Source organism: Podarcis liolepis, assembly GCF_965112155.1.
Source record: "Podarcis liolepis genome assembly, chromosome: 10".
Lineage (NCBI taxonomy): Eukaryota > Metazoa > Chordata > Lepidosauria > Squamata > Lacertidae > Podarcis > Podarcis liolepis.
In genome coordinates, this window is record NC_139562.1 from 52,009,124 (window position 1) to 52,034,388 (window position 25,265).

The 25,265-nt window shown below is 40.5% G+C and overlaps 1 protein-coding gene across 2 annotated transcripts in view; it reads right to left on the reverse strand.

The window, feature by feature from the left end:
- The window catches only part of IMMP2L (inner mitochondrial membrane peptidase subunit 2), a 456,338-nt gene that overhangs the window by 348,928 nt on the left and 82,145 nt on the right, over positions 1 to 25,265 (reverse strand). The window lies entirely within an intron of this gene.

A 25,265-nucleotide genomic window follows, 5' to 3' on the forward strand; every position in this document is an offset into this window, starting at 1 on the left:
CCGAACTAGGTGGTTCCAGTCCTACTTGGATGTTTACTTGGGGAGTGCTTTTCAGCCCTGTGGAACCTCCAATGTGGGTTCCGCAAGGCTCAATTCTATCCCCCATGTTGTTTAACATCTACATGAAACCTGGGTGGTGTTATCCGGATGTTTGGTTTATGTTGTCAGCAGTATGCTGATGACGCTCAGCTCTATTTCACCTTTACATCTGCAGGTGAGGCAGTGGAAGTGCTGGATCAGGGTCTTGCCTCAGTAATGGACTGGATGAAAACCAACAAACTGAAGCTCAATCCAGATAAGACTGAGGTACTGTTAGTGAGTGGTTCCTCAGACCGGATGGCTGGGAGGTTGTCTGCTCTGGATGGGGTCACGCTGCCCCTGAAGGAGCAGGTTCATAGCTTGGGGGTACTTCTGGATCCTTTGCTGTCACTTGAGGCTCAAGTCGCCTCAGTGGCCTAGAGTGCCTTCCATCAGCTTTGGCTGCTGGCGCAGCTACGCTCCTATCTGGACAGGAATAGCCTAACTACTGTTGTCTAGGCTCTGGTAACCTCAAGGTTAGATTACTGCAATGCATTATACGTAGGGCTGCCTTTGAAGACGGTTCAGAAGCTTCAGCTGGTGCAGAATTCAGCGGCCAGGTTGCTCACCAGAGCAAGATGGTCTGAGCATATTACACCAATCCTGGTCCAACTGCACTGGCTACCGATAAGTTTCCGGGCCCAATTCAAAGTGTGGTTTTGACCTATAAAGCCTTAAACGGCTCAGGACCACAATACCTGAAGGACCGCATCTTCCCATATGAACCTACCCGGACCCTGAGATCATCTTCTGAGGCCCTTCTCCATGTGCCTCCTCCTCGAGAGGTCAGGAGGGTGGCAACACGAGAAAAGGCCTTCTCTGCAGTGGCTCACCGTCTATGGAATGCTCTCCCAAGGTAAGTTCACCTGGTGCCTTCACTATACACCTTTAGGCGCCAGGCAAAAACGTTCCTTTTTAACCAGGCCTATGCCTGACTTGATCTACATCCTATACCCTTTTTAAAGATGCTGGCTCTTTTGGGGAAGGTTATTGGGTTGTTGTTTTTGTTTTGATTTTATATATTTGATATTTTATGTGAACCGCCCTGAGACCTTCGGGTATAGGGCTGTATAGAATGAATGAATGAATGAATGAATGTGATGGGGAACATTTCTTTGAATGCCCAAATGGCATGTGGTATTACTCTTCAGCAAATAAAACTGGTACTTCAGCTTCTTCTGCACAGAGAATAGTTTTTCATGCCTTGGTATCATCACTCATACACATCATTTTGTACATCCAACTCTGAATACAATCAGGGTCACTGGATTGGCTCCCTAACCTTTGTTCTCAATAGATCATCATATTTGTTCTAAATCTGGCGGAAAATCTGTTTGGATTGCTGATCCCTGACACTGATTTTTTCAAGATATTATATTTCAGTAAGAAGTGTAATACAGACATTATCCAAGTGGGCTACAAATATCAACATCAGCACAGCAGGAGTTCTTGAGGTCCAGCCCACAAAATTGCTAGAAGGCTACAAAGAAGAGGTCAGAGTGAAAGCACATAACTCAGGCAATCCAGATAAGAAAGACTAATAGGGGTTCCTAATGTAGTTAGCGCTGCAGTTCTTAGTACAGCTAAAGAACTATGAATAATACATTTTTTCAAAAAACATTAATGATTTATGAATAATTTACAAACAAAAAGAGCTAAATTCACATAATGCATTATTCATTGTGAATTCTTCACCCACCTCTATAATTATCCATGACTGCTAAAAATACGCACATGACTTCTAAAGGCTGGGATGCTATTTTTATAGGTTTACCAAAAAAGCAGAAGGATATTAAATGAATAAGAACCACCACAATGTTTTTGAGAATCCACAGTACAGTTGGAAGGGAGGCGACTATCAAGTACACAGATGCTCACAGATGTGTCTCAGTTGTTAAAGGCATACTGTGTCCCAGAGCAGGCATTTATGTGTCGTACCAGTCAAATTATATATCTTGAACAAATCACTAGCAATACAATCTTCCATTCATACCTTGAAGTACACCAATTTGATTGTTTAAAGCAATGTCATTTAAAGGACTATAGAGCACTTCGTTTAACCCATCACCGCACAGCATTTACAATTCAGAAATGATTTCCTGAGAATCATTACAATGAAATTCTCTATTAAAGAAGTACTAGGAAAAAGAAGATATTGCTCTCTTCCACTGCAATACATGAAAAGAAAAGAATACATGCACACACAAAAAACTTGGCATTATAAAATCTAGTTTCTGCAAGTCTCTGCAAGATGCAGATATTTCTTTAATCTCTATATTTGATCGTGTTTCTTCTTTAATAAGGATTCCATTATGCTTCATTGTTTGCTTATCTCAGCTTAAATAATAAAGTTCAATAAAAAGAAGATTAAAACTGATTTCACTGCTACTGACATTAGCATAAATGGAAATGTATAAAGAGCATTTGGTACAGTAAAAGGTCTTATTTCACTTTAAAACCATGGTTCTTTTATAATTACAGCTCTTGGTTAAAGAGACTTTTCCTAAAATTATACCAGGGCATGTTGCTAAGGGGTGTGTGGGGTGGGTGGATTAATGCAAACCAAGAATGCAAAGAGTTCTGAAATATTTTTTTCCAACCAACTAAAATATAATATACTGTAGTCAAGTCAAATCTTTCTTAGGGTCATAAGCCAGCATAAGGTAAAAGCACCTACATACAGAAGTAGAACATGCTAAATAGGAAATAGGGCATACTCATTCTCTTAATAATGATAGACCAGGAGAATTAATATTTTTATTTTTAAAAAGGTACATAAATAAAGCAGAATATAAAATTGGTAAATGTAACCTTCAGTTTTAGACCTGTTGTGTGGCACATACCAACCTCCGACACGTCAATCATAGCAGCACAATATCTGGCAAGTGAATATGTTATATCAGGAATTATTTCATGGAGCAGTAAATAGATATAGAATTGCCCTGTGTGTCCTGGAAATTCATGTATTACTGGCAGAACAAACCTCACATATATATTTGTATAATACTGGCAATGAAGGGGGGGGAACCATGTTTAATTGTTTTTATATACTGTAATCCAAAACTAAGAGCAGTTTTCTCCACCTAAAACCTAAAATGATACAGCTGGACAGCTCAGTTGTTTAGAACGTGGTGCTGATAACACCAAGGTTGCAGGTTCGATTTCTGTATGGGACAGCTGCATATTCTTGCACTGCAGAGGGTTGGAGTAGATTATCCTCAGAGTTCCTTCTAACTGTACAATTCTATTATTCTATGGTTCACAGGATCCTGGAAGCAGGGGCTTTCTTCTGCATAAGCAGGGACAGAGTAAACATGTACATCCCTTTGATGCAAAAGGAACTTAAAACACCAACACGAAGCACCATTCTGGAACTATGCTCTCCAATTAAAGGAACTGCAGGACAAGAAACAGTATTGTAACTCCATGTCAATATGATCTAGTTGGGAAAAGCACAGTCAGGATTAAGTTCTTCAGAGTCAGTGTAAGTCTTTGCAGGGTTGTTTCTTGCTCGAGTGGCCATGCATCCAACTTTACAAAGGATGGTCCTCTATTTGAAGGAGCCTTCTGATCCATGTCTGCACTATGCAGATGAAGAACTATAAGACGAGAACAGGGGCCTTGAAGTTGTTCTGAGCTACAGACTGAGGCAGTCCTATGTATAACTATGTAATCTAACCTAGAGGTTACTGGAGCACAGACAACAGAAATTAGGCTATACCTATCCATGCAGGGTGGGACGCGGGTGGCACTGTGGGTTAAACCACAGAGCCTAGGACTTGCCGATCAAAGGTCGGCGGTTTGAATCCCCGCGACAGGGTGAGCTCCTGTTGCTCGATCCCTGCTCCTGCCAACCTAGCAGTTCGAAAGCATGTCAAAGTGCAAGTAGATAAATAGGTACCGCTCTGGCGGGAAGGTAAACAGCGTTTCCGTGCACTGCTCTGGTTCGCCAGAAGCGGCTTAGTCATGCTGGCCACATGACCCAGAAGCTGTATGCTGGCTCCCTCGGCCAATAAAGCGAGATGAGTGCTGCAACCCCAGAGTTGGTCATGACTGGACCTAATGGTCAGGGGTCCCTTTACATTTATCCATATAGGGGTGCAGGTCCCTGTCCCAGCCAGCTGTCCCCTCCCTGACAGTTTTTATCAGCCAAGAGGGGCAAGGTCACATACGCACAAGGATGGATCTAAACAGTGATGTTCTTCTAGAAAAAGAGGTGCTGGAACTCACATTGAACGCTTCCTTTGTTCTCTTACAATGGCAATGGCACCCACCTGAGAAGTGCTGGAACTGAGTTCCCATGAGTTCCGGCTGAAAAAAAGCCCTGGTTCTAAATATTTATTTGTTGCCATAAACATGTATTTTGAAAGAACAAGTGGTGAGATATGTATATGTGTGTGTATTCTTTTGTAACTGATGTGAGACATCAAACAATCTCAAGTGCCTCATAAAAAGCAGCCCTTATCTTTTAGTTCTGTAAGTCCAAAACAAAGGCTTGGGGTTGGCTTAGAGTTCCTTTTTCAGGTAAATGTACAATTTTCAGTGCACCATCTCAAACAGGCATTAGGACAAACTGAGCCTTATGGGAATGATACCCAGCTCTACCTCTCTTTTAAATCAGAACCAGATTTCTAATCCAGAATGTGGCAGCTAGACTGGTGACTGGGAGCGGCCGCCGAGACCATATAACACCGGTCTTGAAAGACCTGCATTGGCTCCCAGTACGTTTCCGAGCACAATTCAAAGTGTTGGTGCTGACCTTTAAAGCCCTAAACGGCCTCGGTCCAGTATACCTGAAGGAGCGTCTCCACCCCCATCATTCTGCCCGGACGCTGAGGTCCAGCGCCGAGGGCCTCCTGGCGGTTCCCTCATTGCGAGAAGCAAAGCTACAGGGAACCAGGCAGAGGGCCTTCTCGGTAGTGGCGCCCGCCCTGTGGAACACCCTTCCAGCAGATGTCAAGGCGATAAACAACTACCTGACATTCAGGAGACATCTTAAGGCAGCCCTGTTCAGGGAAGTTTTTAACGTGTGATATTTTATTGTATTTTTGGTTTTTATGGAAGCCGCCCAGAGTGGCTGGGGAGGCCCAGCCAGATGGGCGGGGTATAAATAATAAATTATTATTATTATTATTATTATAAAGCATGCTTACCAACTTCTGATCCTAGGTTGGACAGAATCCAGATTAGCTCATGGTCCTGTAAATTGAACAGGTCCTTGGAAGAATCACACATGCTGGCCTGGCAGTCCTCATCAGGTTCCACCTGAGCAATAAGCACAAAGGAACTGCAAAGGGCCATAGTACGTTCCCAGGCACAGCGGTGTCACAAATGTGTACGGTGTTACAAACACACTGGCTAAGGCCAGGGACATATTGCTTCATAATTTTTGGAAAGCTCTTCCTCTGGAGGTTTCCCAGGGCCTGAAACTTCTCCAGAAGCAACATGAGAGCTTTTTGTTTGATCTCTTATGAAAGTTGCCCATCTGTTACAATTTACAGTGATCTGATTAGTGTATTTGCCTTCAAGCTTCAAGCTTTCTTCTTAAATTCTTAAATCAATAAAAGAATGGGAATGAAAATGAAAACAACTCCACAAATATATATATATATAAGCAAAGCGGCTCCTCCAACTGCTCTATAGGGGCCATAGGTAAGGAGATTTCGCTTAAAACAATGCATGTGGTGTGTCGTTGTTTTTCCCCCAGATTTTATACGCACTGGTGCCTGCTCTAACTTGAGAAATGAGAGATAAATCTAAATTTTAGAAGAAATTAAGAAGTCTCATTCCTTGCACGTTGTCAGATGCTCAATACATTGCAGTTCCCCATTTTCAGAAATCTGAACATTATTGGATGGTGACTCATTCTAGAATCCAGGCACAAATCCATATTGCATTAAAGAATGCACATCACTGAACACGAGAAAATTATTTACACAACATAAATGTGCCACCGTTGATATAATTTAGCTTTATATCCATAAACAGAAGAATGGTTTTATACCACTAAGTAAATCCAAGAATGGTATTAATGTCAGAACGGGCTCGTTTACTTACAAATATTCAGCATGGGGCTCTAAGAAAAATATTGCTGTCTATCCCTCAGTTTAATAAAAGAAAGTCCGCTCAGAAAATAAAGAAATCTTCCCATCATTCTAACATATTACATTACTAAGACACAAATCTCTCCTCTCTATTTGGAAAATCAAGCTTGCTTGAAAAACACTTGTTCAGAAATCACACCACTTTCATCTATCTAATATGCTCTGTTCATTACATGACTCCATTCCATTAGTGTCTCTAGGCTGCTGGGCATGCAATCCTAGATACTCTGAAGGGTGAAGTGGAGGGGAAGCCTACTGTGGCAACAGAGGTGAACAGGTGCCTCACAGATGATCCATGTGGTCCCCTGAGTGCACAGATCTACACCCCTAAGCAAGAAGTTGTCTTCTTACTACAGCTGACAAGTGCCAGACCGTGTCACAAACTATGCCAGCAGAGGGTGTGGAGATCAAGAGAGCATGCTTAGGCGCTATCTGTTGTCATTTAAATCATGGTACAGTGGTACCTCGAGTTACAGACGCTTCAGGTTACGGACCCAGAAATAGTACCTTGGGTTAAGAACTTTGCTTCAGGATGAGAACAAAAATCGTGTGGCGGCTGCAAGGCGGCAGCGGGAGGCCCCATTAGCTAAAGTGGTACCTCATGTTAAGAACAGTTTCACATTAAGAACAGACCTCCAGAATGAATTAAGTTCTTAACCTGAGGTACCACTGTAGTTCTCCTTCTGTAGCCATTAACTTCCATGTGAAGTTTCACAGTTCGCTTCACATTTATTGGTAAAAGTTAGGAATAACAGACCCTCCAAGTGTCGCTATTTTACAGGGACAGTCCTGGATTTACAGAGACCGTACCGGTTTCTGATTGAATCCCAGATTGTCCTGCTTTTCTTTAGGACACCCACATTTTCATAAGAGAAATGTTGGAAGGTATGGAATAGGCCATGCCCTGGACTTTTTTTTCGGCCTGAACTCACCAGAACTCAGTTCTGGCACCTCTCGGGTGGGGTCATTGCCCTTATAAGAGAAAAAGGGAGGCATTCATGATAAGTTCCACCTCTTTTTCTAAAAAAATAGCACTGGACACCTCTATTTTTACTAGAGAAATGTTGGAGGGTATGGAATACCATGTCCCTATTTTCATCAGAAAAATGTTGCAGGGTATGGAATAACTATTTTAAAAGGCAGAGAGATGGGTCCGAAGTAAATAGAAAGCCATTTAGCACTTTAAACAAGACAGTCTTGCCCTCACATACAATAAGGCAGATGAAACAGGCTTACAATTCAGGGTTCTGGTAAGGATCACAAATAGATAACGAATGTGAAGCAGTTTGTTTATTTTATCTTTATTTATCAAATTGATATTCCACCTTTCTTCCCAAAGGCACTCGGGGCAGCAAACATACAAGCAATAAAACAATGTAATAACTTATTTAACTTTAAACACCTGTAAGTATTGTAGTGTTAAGTATCATTATTTTAAAATGAATTCGTATTTTGTCTACAAGGTGGCAAAAACATGGACACAAATTACATTTGTCACGTAAGTCTTACATTTATCATGAATTCTATGCATTGTTACACCAATTAAATCCAAAATCTTCACATTAACAAAAAGGCATGGGAAGGAACCACACTGAAGATGCTTCCCAAAACTCAAGCACCAGCAGAATATATCCCAAGTTATAAACACTTGATTGCAATTAACATTATTGAAAGGATTTGGTTTTTCTCTGTTTCCTCAGACACTATTCTTTTCTACATCTAGTGTTGTGGACCTGGAGCAAACTGGAGAGACTGAATTCATAATCATCCTGTCGCACCCAACATCCCTCATCTTGACATGGAGACATATGCTCAGATTGTAATATGGTGTCTTGTTTCCATAGTAACACGAAAATGAAATGCTTTTTAAAGAATGTATACGAAAGAATAGTCATGGGGAAGACAGACGATGAATGACAAAGCAACATACTTAGTGTAAAATCACCACAATGATTCATATTCTGAAATACTGATTCATGCTGAAATTTCATTCACTGAATAATAATAGACCTTTGAAAACCAAACTGCAATGAGAAAAACTAGCTGCCTGCTTTTACACAAATACCTTGCAACTAAGGCAAACCACAGTTTCAGAGAGTTTACATTCTGGTAAACTGACAGTCACAGTGTTAGTGTAGGGTAGCCAGAACGGTGCTCAGTAGATATTACAGAGCGGTCAGGCAAGAATATTCAGAGTGAGGAATGTATTGTCAAAAGTATGCTTGCAAGTTAGGAAAAGGCAATCCACCAGCCCTACGTCTCTCAGCTACTTCTAGGTGTGCACCCAATGAGGCAGTTGCTGCAACAGTGAGCCCCACACCTGACCTTGACTTATGTATCTCCCCATATGAGCTGCACACAAGAAGGCACAGGCTCCGTCTGTGTGTAACCTTCTGCTGCTCCTCCTGCTTCAATCCTCTTGTGGTCTAGGGAGACAGTGGAGCAGGAGAGGTGGGGGCAGGAGGAGGAGGAGTTGTAGAAGCCTCTGACTCTACACCAGTCTCCAATCCTGCAGCTTCCCCTGCCTCTGACATTTGTCTCCTGGCTGTTACAGGTTCCCCCGGTTCATTGATCCCTTCATCCAAGTCAGTCTCTTCTGCCAGTGCCCACTCATCAGAATCCAGCCACTACTTCTCAGTGTCCAGACAGTCCCTGACAGTAGATCTAGTTGCTTAGCAGCCTCTAAAGCATGGTCAATGGTTGGAGATAATGAGAGTTGCAGTCCAGCAACACCTGTAGGAAGGAAGGACCACACAGTGGCCTCCACTGAGTGAGCAAATAGTGAGATGAGCCTTGGAGACTTACAAAGCACTTTGCTATCGATGGTCACAGGAATAAACCATTTCCCTTCCCTATAATGTAACAGTGGGGTTGCTTGCAAGCTTATCTTATTAACACAGAGTTATGGCAAGACCCAAGAAGCCTCTTGTGACCTGAAAGCACTCTCCAAAACACTTCTCCACCCTCAGGATGCTCTGCAATATGCAGTGTGCTTTGGCACATAAATTAATGTGGGAAGGATTCCCTGAAGATAGAAAATTTAAAATTGATGGCAAGGCGCAGTCATTCAGTGGGAAAAGAGCACAGCATTAAAGAAACAGAGCTCATTTGCCCTCTCCAGGAGCAGCGTTAAATAGAATATTGTGGCCACAATTATTTATTCATGCCCATTTAGCTGCAAGTTAAAATACCTTCAACATAGTCAAATACATTAAAAAAAACCTTATTCTCAGTATCTACTATTCAGTTTAGCAAGCCCACAATGTGATGCTGAGAGTTCAAGAAATACCATATTAATATGGAAGCAGCACACATCGCTTTGCCTTTGTTTTTGTAGTAAGCAAAGGAATCAAAATCATAACCACCGTCACACACTGCAACAGGGGCAGAAAATCTGTAGCCCTTCAGTACAACTCCCATCTTCCCTGGCCATTGGTCAATGACTAGGGATTTATCTGGGGGAACACTCTTGTGCTGGATGGAAAACATTAAGTTTCCTCCTGTTCATTTCAGTCATTTTCTCAGCAAAAAGTAAAGGTGGTATGGCAAAGTGGTAATAATATTTACGCAAAGGAAGCATATGTAGGTTGTTGCTGCAAGTTGGAAAAGGGATATATTTTCTATGCAGAGACTAAAGAAAGTACCTCTGTGTATAAGACACCCCCATGTATAAAATGGCCCCTATTTTTTTGAACCCCAAATTAAGAAATCAATATTTTAGGGTTGCCATATCTTTAGAAGAGGAAATCCGGACGATCGGATTGATGAGCTTTTAGGGGGCAATCACCCTCAAAGTTGTTGAACTTTTTTTTACGAACCGAGAAGGCAAACTGCAACCCCCAATCACCCCAAACACGTGCTCAAACCTGGACCTTTGCTTAAAAATGAAAAAATTCGCCCAGCAATCAGCCAGTAATGGTTGTCAGAAGTGTGCACACTAGATAAAAGAGCATTATTCATATAAAATATGAATATAACTCTTTGGTACCATGTTCAATTTTTATAGTTATGGACATTTCATAAACTGTCGGCTATGTTGTTATTTTAATTGTAAGTTTTAATGTTTGTTTTTAATAAATCTGTAGGGTTTTTGCTAAATTTAGCCACCTTGGAAAGGATATAGTCTTGAAAGACAACTTAGAAATATCTGAAATAAATAAATAAATCTTCAAATGAGACATCATCAAGAAAAAAACCATTTTGAGTTTATTATTATGTAGGAGCCAGTTTAATACTGACAATGTGGTCAGGGGACTTTCAGTGGATTCAGATATTTTACCCCAAATCATTTGAAGTTGTTTAACGTGTGTGTGTGTGTGTGTGTGTGTGTGTGTTTATTGAAATTCTAAATATGAACACTGAAAAGTTGGCAGGGGGATAGGAACTAGGTGTGAATTAAGTGGCCTGAATTCACTCCAATCGCACAGCTATTTAGATGCAACTTTTAGTCAAGAAACATATTAGGAAAGGGCCAACTGTCAAAAAGATAATGGTTCTGAGACGACAGTGACGTATAAAAGTTTTGTTCATTTTTATACTCTATTTTGGGAAAATCACAGTCAGTGTAATAGATTCAGCTATCATCTCTGTGATGATGACTTACAAATCTACTTGTCAATTCCTGACAAGCCGAAATCACAGACTCTCTCTGGAAAAAAAAATCAACTCAAATAGCTCTTTGTCCTCTTGAATACAACACTCTCCAAAATAAACATCCCTCTCAAACCCTCTTGCTTTCTCACTATTGCTGTCAATGCCATCTCATCATGAGAGGCCATCAGGGTAATTTCTCATTTATTCCGTAAGTCTAAATTCTGCTGCTTTGTTAGGTTTTCCTTAAAACACGTCTCAGCTGTCTTTACTCCTCCATCTAGCCTTAGAGGAATAAAGAGGCAGGAATAAGAATACCCTTCTTGAAATCAGAACTATTAAGACATTATATGATCCATAATACTTATTTCAATATAAACAAGTGCTTAGCCAGAGTGAGCATTCTCAGAGTCAAAACTGAGAAGGCCTCTTCTCATCTAACTGGAGGAGACAGGGCTAGCTCAGTTGATAGAACATGATACTCTTAATAACAGGGTGGTGTGTTTGAGCCCCACACTGGGCAAAATACTCCTGCTTTGCAGGGGGTTGGACTAGATGACCCTCGTGGTCCCTTCCAACTCTACCATTTTATGATTCTATGATCTGATTGGGATTTCTATGCCCAAGCAAGGGCTATACTGTATATTATAGGAATCCCAACTTTGTTATACATCAAACATGAGGCAGATAACTCATGGTTTTTTTAATATTAAGCAGTCATTTATTATCTTGGTGCTGTATACTTAATTTTTAGAAAACTAGCAAAAATAATACCAGCTGGAATTATATCTCTCTCTAGTATATTCACAGAATCATAGAACTGTAGAGTTGGAAGGGATCCCATCCAATCTATTCCAATCCCTGCAATGCAGTTTGCCAATCTGTTCATCTGATCTTGAATCCTGATTCTGGCTTCTGCGGCATTGGCTACTCCTCTCAGTTTGGTGTCAACTACAAATTTCACGAGCATCCCCTCAATTCCTTCATCCAAACCATTCATAAATATATTGAAAAACAATGAGTCCAAGACAAAATCCTCTGGCACCTCACTTGTCGCTTTTTCAAGGATGATAAGGAACCATTAGTGGTCAGTCAAGCAGCTACAAATCCACCTAACAGTTCACTCATCCAGCCCACATTTTACCATCTTCTCTGCAAGAATATCATATAGGACTTTGTTAAAAGCCTTGCTGAAATCAAGATACACTATGTTCAAAGCATTCCCCTAGTCTATCAAAAATAGAAATGAGATTTGTCTTGACTTGATTTTAAGAAACCCAAGCTGGACCTTAGTCATCACTGCATCCTTTTCTGAGTGCTCACAGACCAACGGTGTGTTCTGAGGTCTGGAACCACTGTTCATTTTCCAGTTTTGACGCTCCAGAGACACAGCATGGCTTCTGGCAGTCCTGCTTTTTTCTGTCACATTCCTCCAGAGGTTCATCTCCAGGACAGTCCGCTCCGGTCTAATGAAAATTTCCTCATCTTGTCCGGAAGCTCCAAGTGTGGCTAGGCAGGCCTCAAGTTGCTGTATTCAGTGTGCGTTAGTCACCATCTGAAATTAAATACGCTGTACACCCTTCGACCTTACTCATTATGGAATTCACTGGCAAAACACTAAACATAATTTCTCTTTCACACAAAAAGCATAGACTTAGAAAGGTTCCACTGTGGCCTTTTCAAATTTAACATTTTTAGGGGGGGGGAGGAACCTGCTGAATTTATCTTTAGAGAAACCATGTGGTATTTATATGGTGTATTTTCACTAAGAGTTGCAATGACTTGTGACAGCTATCATAGTTACACGTCTTAGTTGAATTTAGATCCTATTTAAATCAATAGGACTTAAGGTCAACTAACTTAGGGAACAATCTTAGGCAGCTAGAGAACAGCTAGGGGCTGCAGAGAGGCAAGATCACTGAAGAAGGCCTCCCTGGTATGGCAGGAGAAAGCTCTACCACCATCACTGTACCACCAGCATTTTTCTGTGGGAAAGAAGGCTGAAAACAGGGTGTTACAGAGGCATACTGGGAGAGGCCTGAGATCCACTTGATCCAAAGCTTTCTTTGATCTTTCTGGATGCATGCCAGAACTGGTGGGTTCTTCTGACACACATCCAGAAGGGTCAAAGAAAGTATGCCAGCCTCACATTTGTGTCAACGGGAGCAAATTTTTAAAAAGGTTAAAGGGAAGTGGGAAGACAAAAATCCTCTCCCCCATTTTCTGGCAGTGTGTGCTGATAGGGCTTTGGCAGTGGAATATACCGTATTTTTTTGCCCCATAAGACACACTTTTTTCCTCCTAAAAAGTAAGGGAAAGTGTCTGTGCGTCTTATGGAGCAAATGTGTGGTCCCTGGAGCCACATTCCCCAGGGACGAAAAGCAGATCATGCTCTTTTTTTTAGAAAGAGGGAAGTGGGTGTTGAAACAAAGCCGCTAAGCAGCTGGTTCTGCAAGAAATTGGAGAGAGATAAGGGACGCTAGCAATAAAGGAGGCTGCCTAGGAGGGGGGAGGTAAAAGCCCATGGATCCTCAGGATTTTTGCATTGGGTCACCCCAAATTCACCACCAGATCACATAGCACGTCCATAGCTACAGCCTGCACAAAAAAATCACACACCCACTGTTGTGTGGGGCCGCAATGGTGCTAAGCATGGGTCCACATGGATCCTCAGGATTTTTGCATTGGGCTACCCCAAACTCACCGTCAAATCACATCTCATGTCTGTGGCCACAGCATGAACCACAAAAATCATACATCCACTGTTTCGTTCAGAATATTTTTTTCTTGTTTTCCTCCTCTAAAAACTAGGTGCGTCTTATGGAGCGAAAAATACACTACACTATAACCTTTCTCCATCCAACCCTTTATTGCTAGGAGGTTTATTTATATCATGACTGAAACAAACAGACAGACAGACAGACAGAACACAAGGGCTTGTACTAAGTGAACATCAAGCTTCCTGGCTGGACACCTCATGCTACCGCCATGCATGTGAGTAAGGCTATAGGACTGAAGACTATAAAAGTCTGAAAAAGAGCAAAACTAAAAACAAGCTTTTGTAAAGGAAGACATAGCTGCTTGCAAGACTTATAACACAGATGGAAATATATGCTTCCACATTTCCAGGTGACCTAATACTGTACATGAAATATGGTTATCTGCTGACCTGACCATGAAACTGCTATGAACTAGTCTATGCAATGATACCCCTCCCACCCCAATCCTGAAGAATAATGCTCAGAGAGTCATGCATCATTGAATTTTATATGAAGGGGGGAAATGACTGGAGTCAAGGAAGAAACCTAGAAAAATGGAAGGGTAGTTTCTTTTGCTATAAAGTTCTGCTGAATATGCTTTAGGGAAATAGAGATGGTAACAGCACAGCAAAACAAGGACAGGTGTGAGTTGTTCAGTGATCATTCAAGTGAGCAATGATTCAGTCTTTTCTATGTGCTGTGAGCTTAATGTACAGCTGAAGTACATTGGCAAGGAGAGAAATCCAATCTCCTCTGCGATTATTTATGACAAAGCACACCTAACCGAGGCCCAATTTGTTTGTAGGATTGCAGTCATTCCATTTCAACTAAACAATAAATGAATCTCCCTTTCACAGGACCAGCTCAGAGTATAAAAGAAAACAGAAGGGAGAAGAGACATAACACTTCATTTATCCACCAATCTGGAAACTTGCTTAGAGAAATGATTGGATGAGGCAGTTATTTGGAAGTGGAGCTGTAGTGCTGCAAGAAAGAGCAATTTATCAAATCTTATCTACCATATTGCCTTATTATTAGCAATGCTTCATTAGCCAGCATTTCACGCTGCACTCCATAGTATCACAATACTGTAGCAAGCATGTCTGAACAGAAAGGAGATTTCTGCATTGTTATATGGCTTAGGGGCTATATTCTCACACTATCTCATCCAGGTTTGGCAAAGTTTGTGTCTGGGCAGAAGATAGAGCAGCCAACACTCCAGAAGAAATGTAAAATATTTTGAGATGCTCTGATTGGGTGGGCAAATATTTTAGAGCCATCACTGCTAATCAAGAAGACAGGGATAGGTGGGGCTTCTATCTTACACCCGCCTAGTATGTTTGTGTTAGCTGCCACATGTTCATGGGCTGGGAATGATTAAGAAATGAAATAAATGCACATTGTGCTGTATTAGGTAAGATGCCATATGGATCTTGTTTTATGAGAAGCCACATAATATGCAATCCCATAAAACTGACGAACTTTACTATTTAAATCATTTTTATCCTGCTCTCTTGCACAAAATAAAAAAATAAAAATTGGGGCTCCCAGAGTTGCTCACAATTGTCAGTCATAAGACAGCTAACCTTTTCCTGAACTGAGTGTGTGGAGATAAGCCCACCTTGCTCTTATATGCTTATTGCATAGAAAAGACCCTGCGAGTGGAGGGTTTCATCTTGCTTTTCTTTTCAGCTGTTTACTTGCTTGAGAATTTCTTAGTAATTATGACATACAGTGGTACCTCGGGTTACAAACTTAATTCGTTCCGGAGGTCCATTCTTAACCCAAAACCGTTCTTAACCTGAGGCGCGCTTTCGCTAATGGGGCCTGCCGACACATGATTTCCATTGTCAACCTGGGGCAAAGTTCGCAACCCGGAGCAACTACTTCCAGATTAGAGGAGTTTGTAACCCAAAGCGTTTGTAACCCGAAGTACCACTGTAGTAGTGTATTAGCATTACTGGGGACTCCACATTGAATTCAGAATGAGTTGGGGCTATACCACACATTAGCAGATGTCCTAGCTTTTCACTACTGTCTTCCCTAATGGTGACTTTTCCACTACTGCATCATATTATAGCTGTCAACCGTCCCTTATTTGGCACCATTTCCCGCTGCTGTCCCTTATTGATGATGTCCCTTAAATTTCCCAGGTTTCAAAGGAAGCAGCTCCTCTCCCTCCCTCCCTGCCGGCCAGGGAGGAGGGAGGCTCCAACTGTGTTGCTTGGCTGCGTTGTTCACCCAATAAGGAGTCTAAGAATGACGGGGGTGGAGCTTGCATGCCTTGTGCCGATCAAATCGGCCGCGTTGCCTGGGGACTCGCCTTTGCTCAGCGCTTCCCAGCAGAGAGGTGACAGTGGTTTTCCTTGCTGCAGCCCCTTTGCCGGGTTGCTGCACTGTGGGAACCACCGCTTGAGGCTTTGTTTGGCTGCTGGCTGGGCTTTCTGCCTTTGGCTCAGAGGGGCTCAGAAGTTGAACATACCTGTGCCCGGAAAATCCCTTATTTTGGCTGCTGATCCCTTATTTTCAAGGCTGCTGGTCCCTTATTTTCAAATCTGTAAGTTGACAGCTATGCATCATATACACACTAAGCTACTACATCCACTGATGCATCAATGTCTTCTAAAACTTCAGCCTAGTGTCCCTCATTAACATTATGTGTACAGGAGAGAATACCATGAAAATACAGATTCTGGCCTTTTCTAAAGGGCCAGGCTGAAGGGCATTCAGCTGCAATGAAAGAGTACAGTATGTCTCTACCACCAAATGTCCTGTCCTATTATATTTTACATATAGTGCTGTACTCCAAATTTCAAAATATTATCAGACAAAGGAGACTGGGGGGAAAGCAAGGAAGTCTAGGAAAAAGCAAAGCTGACTGTATTCATGTGCTCAGCTACCAGGATGACACTTCCTTATTCATGATTGGACCCTGTTAGTCTTCCATATTTGTTTTTATAATACTGTTTTACTGATTGTTATGTTGTATCAGCATTTTTATGATGCTGCTTTATTGTGTTTTTGTATACCACTTAGAGATTTTTTTAAAAATAGTTGAGTTATCTGAACCACAAAGCATATTGTAGAACAGTAAAGACTAGCATACTTATTATGGCATTGTTATTTTTGCTACAAGCTAACATGTCTATCTCCCTGGACTACGTTACCTGAAATGATTCTGTTCCCATGCCACTAGTAACTGAGATGTGTGAGTATTTAAACAACGATATTTTTCTATAGCATTTCATAACTCTTTAATGACATGGTCACAAACCCAGTTCTGTTCTGCTATAAATCTAGTTTTACCATTAAAAACAAATGAAAACTTCCATTACGCATCCTAATCTTTATACTGCATTATAGTCACAGCTGTCTGAGCGTACATATTTACTGACCTATCTAAAATGAGCTTGAGATTTGAGCTTAAAGGTGATTTATAGTTCAACGTTGTTACTGGCTATTCTTTTTAACATGCACAAGACCACGCATTCACCATTGTTAAAAGTCTACGTGTTTATCCTAGATTAGTACAATAGACATGTGGAAATAGTACAAAAGTCTTGTTCAAGGCGGAATGAACTCCTTCCCTCCAAAATGGGAGGGCATGACTGTGGCAGAAGATGATAGTGGTTAGAGATGCTATAATGTCATAGCAGAAGTTTCAATCAAGGCATAAAATGATAAATTCCGGGCACATTAACGTTAAATTGTGTCCTGGGATGAGAACAGAGTTATATTTCTGCCATACATTACAAGTTTAAAACATTACTTATCCCTAACCTGTTTGCATTTTGCTGGATATTCATTTCCTTAATGTTTAAAAAAGAACCAGGTTGCAAGCAATGTTGAGACCTTTGCTTGAAACTCTGGAGATCTGCTGCTAGTCAAGGGTAGACAACATTAGGGTAAATAGTGGGAGAAACAGACTTTGTATAAGGTTGCTTCCTAGTGACAGGTGAACTGAATTGATTTAACTGAACCAAGCAGTACCACTCCTACTGACACAGGCTGCTTTCTATCTTTTCAACAACAAAAAATTCATGTGAAGTCCTTTTTCACCATGCCTTCATTACTGTCACAGCGTCCTTTGACTAGAGGTTCCAAAACCTTTGTTTGATATCCTAGTACACTAATTAAAACGTAACTGTCTGGCATAGAAGAGAAGCAGAAAAAAATGAGGACATGACCTGTTTCAGGTATTACCAAGAATGTGGTTTTGTATAACAAACCATGTTTGTGTGAGACAGCATAAAAGAAAAGATAATTATTGTTCACTTGCTATAACTTAAGAGAAATCCTTGGGCGCCATATATTACCTATTCAGAACGTAACAACCCTTAGAAATTCTTCTCTTTTTATGTAAAAAAAACCTGCATTCCTTCAAAGGATTGCAGGAGCAAATCAGCTTTCAGCTGATTATGTTTTTATCAAGTTTTGTATTGACACAATCTTTCTAGATTTGTTTTCTTTTCCTGTTCAGCTAAGATTTCCTGCATAGTATTCATCATTATGCTTTACAAGAGGCTTCTCTAGAAAAAAATAAAATGTAAATGAAACAGAAATCTATGAATAAACCTACAGCTGGATCTTTGAGATTAACTGCTTTTAATTGCTCTTTCGGTTACACCATGTGAGGTATTTTGACATTCAACAACATGACATGAAATGTATTTTAATATGAAGGTCACAGACTAGCACACAAGATGCCTCTAATAGTTCGATTTTATTTCTTGGTGCATCTCTTCTGCCAGAGTTTTATCTGCATTTTTGAAAAAGAAAGTAGTAGTAAATGAAAAAGCTGTATCAATGGTGGACAAATCCTTTGAATCAACAGCTAGGAAGACATAATAATTTATTATATTGTATAAACATGTTATCATGAAACTCTCAAGCCACACGACTCACTGGCCCAGCTGCAGACCACACTATCTTTGCAAGGGAGGAAGAAGGGGAGAAAACGAGAAAAAGTGGACTCCATCTCCAATGACCCCTGGCTGGCTCTGTCTTCCATTAGTTGCCTTGCCCACTGCCCCACCAGCTCCAATGCTTACCAACCACCACTGTGTAGAACTATACATATTACAGTGGTACCTTGGGTTAAGTACTTAATTCGTTCAGGAGGTCCGTTCTTAACCTGAAACTGTTCTTAACCTGAAGCACCACTTTAGCTAATGGGGCCTCCCGCTGCCACCGCGCTGCCAGAGCACGATTTCTGTTCTCATCCTGAAGCAAAGTTCTTAACCCGAGGTACTATTTCTGGGTTAGCAGAGTCTGTAACCTGAAGCGTATGTAACCTGAAGCATATGTAACCTGAGGTACCACAGTACAGGTTTTTTTTGTTTTTGTTTTTAATGAATATGTTGTTGTTTAGTCATTTAGTCGTGTCCGACTCTTCGTGACCCCATGGACCAGAGCACCCCAGGCACTCCTGTCTTCCACTGCCTCCCGCAGTTTGGTCAAACTCATGCTGGTAGCTTCGAGAACACTGTCCAACCATCTCGTCCTCTGCCGTCCCCTTCTCCTTGTGCCCTCCATCTTTCCCAACATCAGGGATATATAGTATTAGACATACCCTTAAGATGGTTGTTTTTGTGGTTAGCATGTTTGATTTTGCCTCACAATCTTTAGGAAGAATTTCTGCGTATGTAAGCATATGTAACCTGAAGCGTATGTAACCTGAGGTACCACTGTACAGGTTTTTTTTGTTTTTGTTTTTAATGAATATGTTGTTGTTTAGTCATTTAGTCGTGTCTGACTCTTCGTGACCCCATGGACCAGAGCACGCCAGGCACTCCTGTCTTCCACTGCCTCCTGCAGTTTGGTCAAACTCATGCTAGTAGCTTCGAGAACACTGTCCAACCATCTCGTCCTCTGCCGTCCCCTTCTCCTTATGCCCTCCATCTTTTCCAACATCAGGGTCTTTTCCAGGGAGTCTTCTTTTCTCATGAGGTGACCAAAGTATTGGAGTCTCAGCTTCAGGATCTGTCCTTCCAGTGAGCACTCAGGGCTGATTTCTTTAAGAATGAATAGGTTTGATCTTCTTGCAGTCCATGGGACTCTCAAGAGTCTCCTCCAGCACCATAATTCAAAAGCATCAATTCTTCGGCGATCAGCCTTCTTGATGGTCCAGCTCTCACTTCCATACATCACTACTGGGAAAACCATAGCTTCAACTATACGGACCTTTGTTGGCAAGATACTGTCTAGGTTTGTCATTGCTTTTCTCCCAAGAAGCAGGCGTCTTTTAATTTTGTGGCTGCTGTCACCATCTGCAGTGTTCATGGAGCCCAAGAAAGTAAAATCTCTCACTGCCTCCATTTCTTCCTCTTCTATTTGCCAGGAGGTGATGGGACCAGTGGCCATGATCTTTGTTTTTTGTTTTTTGTTTTTGTTTTTGTTTTTTGATGTTGAGCTTCAAACCATATTTTGCGCTCTCCTCTTTCACCCTCATTAAAAGGTTCTTTAATTCCTCCTCACTTTCTGCCATCAAGGTTGTGTCATCTGCATATCTGAGGTTGTTGATATTTCTTCTGGCAATCTTAATTCCGTCTTGGGATTCATCCAGCCCAGCCTTTCGCATGATGAATTCTGCATATAAGTTAAATAAGCAGGGAGACAATATACAGCCTTGTCGTACTCCTTTCCCAATTTTAACCATTCAGTTGTTCCATATCCAGTTCTAACTGTAGCTTCTTGTCCCACATAGAGATTTCTCAGGAGCCAGATGAGGTGATCAGGCACTCCCATTTCTTTAAGAACTTGCCATAGTTTGCTGTGGTCAACACAGTCAAAGGCTTTTGTATAGTCAATGAAGCAGAAGTAGATGTCTTTCTGGAACTCTCTAGCTTTCTCCATAATCCAGCGCATGTTTGCAATTTGGTCTCTGGTTCCTATAGTTAGTTCTAAAACTTGAATTAGAATTAACTTATAAGTGCTAAGCATTGTTGCTGCTTAAGCAGAAACAGTACCTGGAATGTGTGCAAAGTTGTTGTTTTTTTCTTTTTAAAAAAAACACATTACAATGATACCTCAGGTTAAGTACTTAATTCATTCTGGACGTCTGTACTTAACCTGAAACTGTTCTTAACCTGAAGCACCACTTTAGCTAATGGGGCCTCCCGCTGCTGCTGCATGATTTTTGTTCTCATCCTGAATCAAAGTTCTTAACCCGAGGTACTATTTCTGGGTTAGCAGAGTCTGTAACCTGAAGCGTATGTAACCTGAAGCGTATGTAACCCGAGGTACCACTGTATATGTATTATAAAGAGTTCTGCATGTTGTTATTGTTTAATTAGTCACACTTATTGAATAAATAGAGGCTTTATTACTGTTAATTCAGGTTGAAAAGTACAGCAGAAGCATCTTGTCCAAATCCCTAGCCTCTCCTGGTATTTATGATAGGCTTATTTATCCTAAAATAATAAAGATCTCCAAGGAGCATTGACTAATTCCCAAGAAAGACACAAAAGGTTATCTAGTGTCCCTCAGAGGACCATTGAACTGTTACTAACAAGCATTCCAAATTAAAATAGCTGTTATATAGCAATTAACAAACAGAAATAAATCACCAACGCAGTTAATTCACAGAAAGCAAAGGACAGGATGTTCAAACACACTGCCGTGTTTGTTTTTGGAACAATCCAGTTTTGCAAACCTTAATTCAAAGAACAGTTTTCAAGCAAATAGATAAATCTATAAAGACCCACAAAGTAGGAATAGAAAAGCTTTTACAGGGTCCTAATTGAAAGTCTAAAAATACAGGGGTTTGAAGCACTAACAATGCACAGATATAAAAAGGACACCAATGTTTCCCCATCAAGCAGTAAAACATTCTAAGGTCTGCTGCATGCATATGTGACACGAGTCCCTTAATAGCACCAAAGATGCACAACTCTCTCTTGCAGTGATATTCTAATCTTAAAACATGATGTTTCCCAAGCCTAATTAAATACATTCACATAGGCCCCTCTCCGCTTCCCATACTTAAAAAAATAAATAAATCTGCTTCCTGAGAACTTTCTACTCAGTAACAGCAAGAAAAACAAAGTGTATAACTGATTTGGGTACATTATTTTTAGCAGAGTAGTGAATGGCAAAATTTAGGCACATGTGAAATCCAAAGGATAATTATGTTCTAATCTGCACATTAGTCTGGGAGGTACAGATCAGTTCACATCAAAATTCACAGAAGCAACTTCTTCAAAGTATCCCTAGGGCCAATACATATGTATGGATTATGGGCATCCAATTTCCTAGTTCTGCTTCCAATTGATATGGGCTGTTTTAAAAGCATTTATCATGGCTATAAAAATATGAGAGATCAAATGAAACTACGGAACATGCAGAGAAACCTCGCCAATTTGTAAAAAATAAAAATCATAGGAATTAGAAAAACACGGGGCATATAGACTGTTAGTAGATCAATCCATGAGCCCACGCTAGCCATTGGATAAACTGTTCTGATACCATGGAGGCCAAGAACTTCAACTTATTAAATCAATGTATATAAATTGTAAGTATGCTCACTGGAAGCAAAACCTGAGTTTGCCAATGGGAATGGAGTTGATGAGGAACCAAGAGGGGAACACAAGAGGTTTGACAAATTGAAGCCAGTGCTAGGCTAGTATAAGGAAGAGAGAACAGAATATGAGAGATAGGGCTCATCCACAATTCTGTTTGCCCCGCTGCCTTCTCCCGGGAAAACCCATTAATTAATTAATTAATTAATTAATTAATCCTTATTTGCATCAGGCATCGGACATAGCAATAAAACAACAATACAATATACAAAGAATAGAAATAAAAAGTCAATTACATAAAATATATTTTAAGGTTTTGAATCAGTAGTCAAATAGTGGATTTTATTCTGATTGCCCCAGCTAAAAACTTTGCAACCTTTGCTGTCACCTGCTCATCTTGATCTGCCAAGAGAAAGGACACTGTGACAGTGGTTGGGTGACCCAGAATGGACAATAAAAGAGGGGTGATAATCTCATTCCTCAAGTCTTTATAAAGCGTTCAAGCCAGAATGGCATGCGCCACCGATTCGGTACTGCCATCTCTACAGCGACATACTGTAAGCGTTTTTCGTGTGGAATCTGTTGGAATCGTCCCTCAAGTACAGCCAAGGGCAATACATTCAATCTTGCAAGTGTAAAAGCGCATCTATATTTTAGAATTGCTAGATTATGCAGATAGGGTGCCAGAGTGGCAAAATGGGAAGGTGGAAAATAGTCACATCATGGGCAAAATTTCCTTATTGTGGCCAGGTTGTTCTGACACTCGATATCATTTAGGCGGTGACAAATTAGACTGTTTGCTTTACTAAAACCCAAAGTGAGTCGCTGTTGTGATAAGCCACAATAGTGAAGTTTTTGATAGACAATTTTGGTCCAGGCGCTCTTGTGACAATCTTGCAGCCCTAAGGATATTAGACCAGGGGAATGTGAGTGTAGGTGAAGCCAATAGTTAAGTGCCCTGCACCAGATCCAGAATTCTACCGAGGGAAGATTAGCCTCTAGGCGAAATGATGCGTTTGGGACACAGGGTGATAAACCCATGATTTAGTGCTGAATCAGAACAACCAACCATTGGGTTTTCCGTGGATTGCTATTTGTTCTGATTTAGCGCTAAAGAGCAGGTTTTCCTGGGGAAAGTAGCAGGGCAAAGGCGAAACTGCTCAGACCTATGCCTGGAAAGCACAGGACAAGAAGAAAATGACTTGGACCCATGCTTCCTTCTCTTTCTGCTTTGCATGGGTGATTTTTTCCCCTAAAAAAACCCACACCATTTCAATCATCTTTTAATGCTTAACAATTAGATGTTGTTAAAGGCAACTCTACTTTTAACTAGCATTATTCTTATATGTGCTGTTTATTTTTTTACTTATATCTTTTGATTGTATTATTGAGAGAAGGGGTTGTAAGTTGATTTGTAATATAGAAAGCATTTCTGGACACAAATACTTAAAGGAATACTTTTCTTTGCTTTTAACAGGCTTTTTGGTTCAGGGTTAGGGGAGCTCTGGAACAACACAGTTCCAAAGCTATGCAGACCCTGAACCTTCTCAGGAGCCCTTCCTAAATGCCCTCACCGTTCTCCTTAGTACATGGGGAGAGTACAAAATTTTCTAGAATTAGAAAGTTACAGACACAGTTAACCAGATTTGCTCCATGCACCGGATTCTATTTCACAGAAAGCATACCACCCAGTCTGTAGTACATTTTCTTTCCTTTAAAAACAAGCCTCCAAAAACAATATATTAACCGTAGAAGAACCACACCAATGTACAGGTAATCCTTGCCAATAGCATCTTATCTGAAACAAGTAGTAATTTCTTTTATGCCAGTAGCCTACTATATCTATGCCCCCATCCAAAGTACCTCTGATCCATATGTGTATGTGTGTGTGTGTACTAATGACCTCTTGTTTATAGCTTATGGTTTTTGTACTGCTGCAATCCAGATTTAGTTATATCTAAAATATAGGGCTGCCTAGGCAAAGTCATTACTCATGTCACCAGAATGCATTCCTTGTGTAGCTGATTCAAGTGTAACAAGGAAATCTGATGTAAGGTTTCCAGGAACTAAATATATATGTTGTTTGTCACATTCAAAAACTGTAGCTAGTCTCTAGAAATGGAAGTACTATTGCAGGGTATGAAATCACTCGGCAGGATGGAAAAATATAATGAGGTAGTACGGTGTCACCTTCACCTTTTCAGATTCACAGAGCAGAATCTGAAGCAGATGTCAACCATGGAACAAGTTTGGTGGTTATCCAATACACTTGCATATTAACTGGCTTATATTTCTATCTATGGCATAGATATATCTCATCCCTCATCACATTTTAGGGCATGACACAACCATGTAAAGCACAATAAGCAATAAAAGCAATAAGCTACATTAAGATACTAGTATATTAGTGTATACTATTAGTAGTAGTATATCTTTTCTATACTAAATTGTTATACTATATAACTGAAAGATGAAATGAATGGCATAATGTTCAGTAGTCTACCAGATGGAATAAAACCTGTTCTCCTACATTTAATATCAAAACAATATTTTTAGATTAATCAGAGCATTATCAAAGTCATTTTACACACTTTAATAATTGTATCTAAACCTCATTGCTTTGTGTGATCTGAATATGCGAAGTACAAAACATTTTGCAGCTACGTAACAAGTGGTCAATAAATAATTGCAATTATTCTTATTATGGCACCTGCTTTTATATCTCCTGGAAATGTTTCTAGATCAACTTTGTCCAAAGTACCAAAGGATCATTAAGTATCACTCCTCTAATAAGGCCCTGGCAAGTTAAATATGCCATAATAATTCTTAAATTTGGAACCCCTAGACAACCACTAGTAGCATTAAACTAACATCAGTTGATAACAATTGCTCCAAGTAGCCATCTGTCATCCAGGGATATCTGGAGCAGAAAACGCTGTTCTTCTAACTCAGAGATAACGGAAAGAAAAAGTAGGGTTATATGGCAGTTTGAAACTTTGAATGTCTTTATTTTTAAGAGGGATAATTTTTCTTTCATTCTATAGCCCACTTGAGGCTAGAGAAAACATCTGTTTCACACTAGATTAGTTCAGGCATTTGTTCATATGAGAAAGAGAAAAAGGGGAAAGGAAGCTTCTTTTTAAGAAACATGTTGCTTCCAAAATGTGTTGCCTTCACCTTTGCAGTTCTAAAGAGTAATCCCTACTAATGACTAT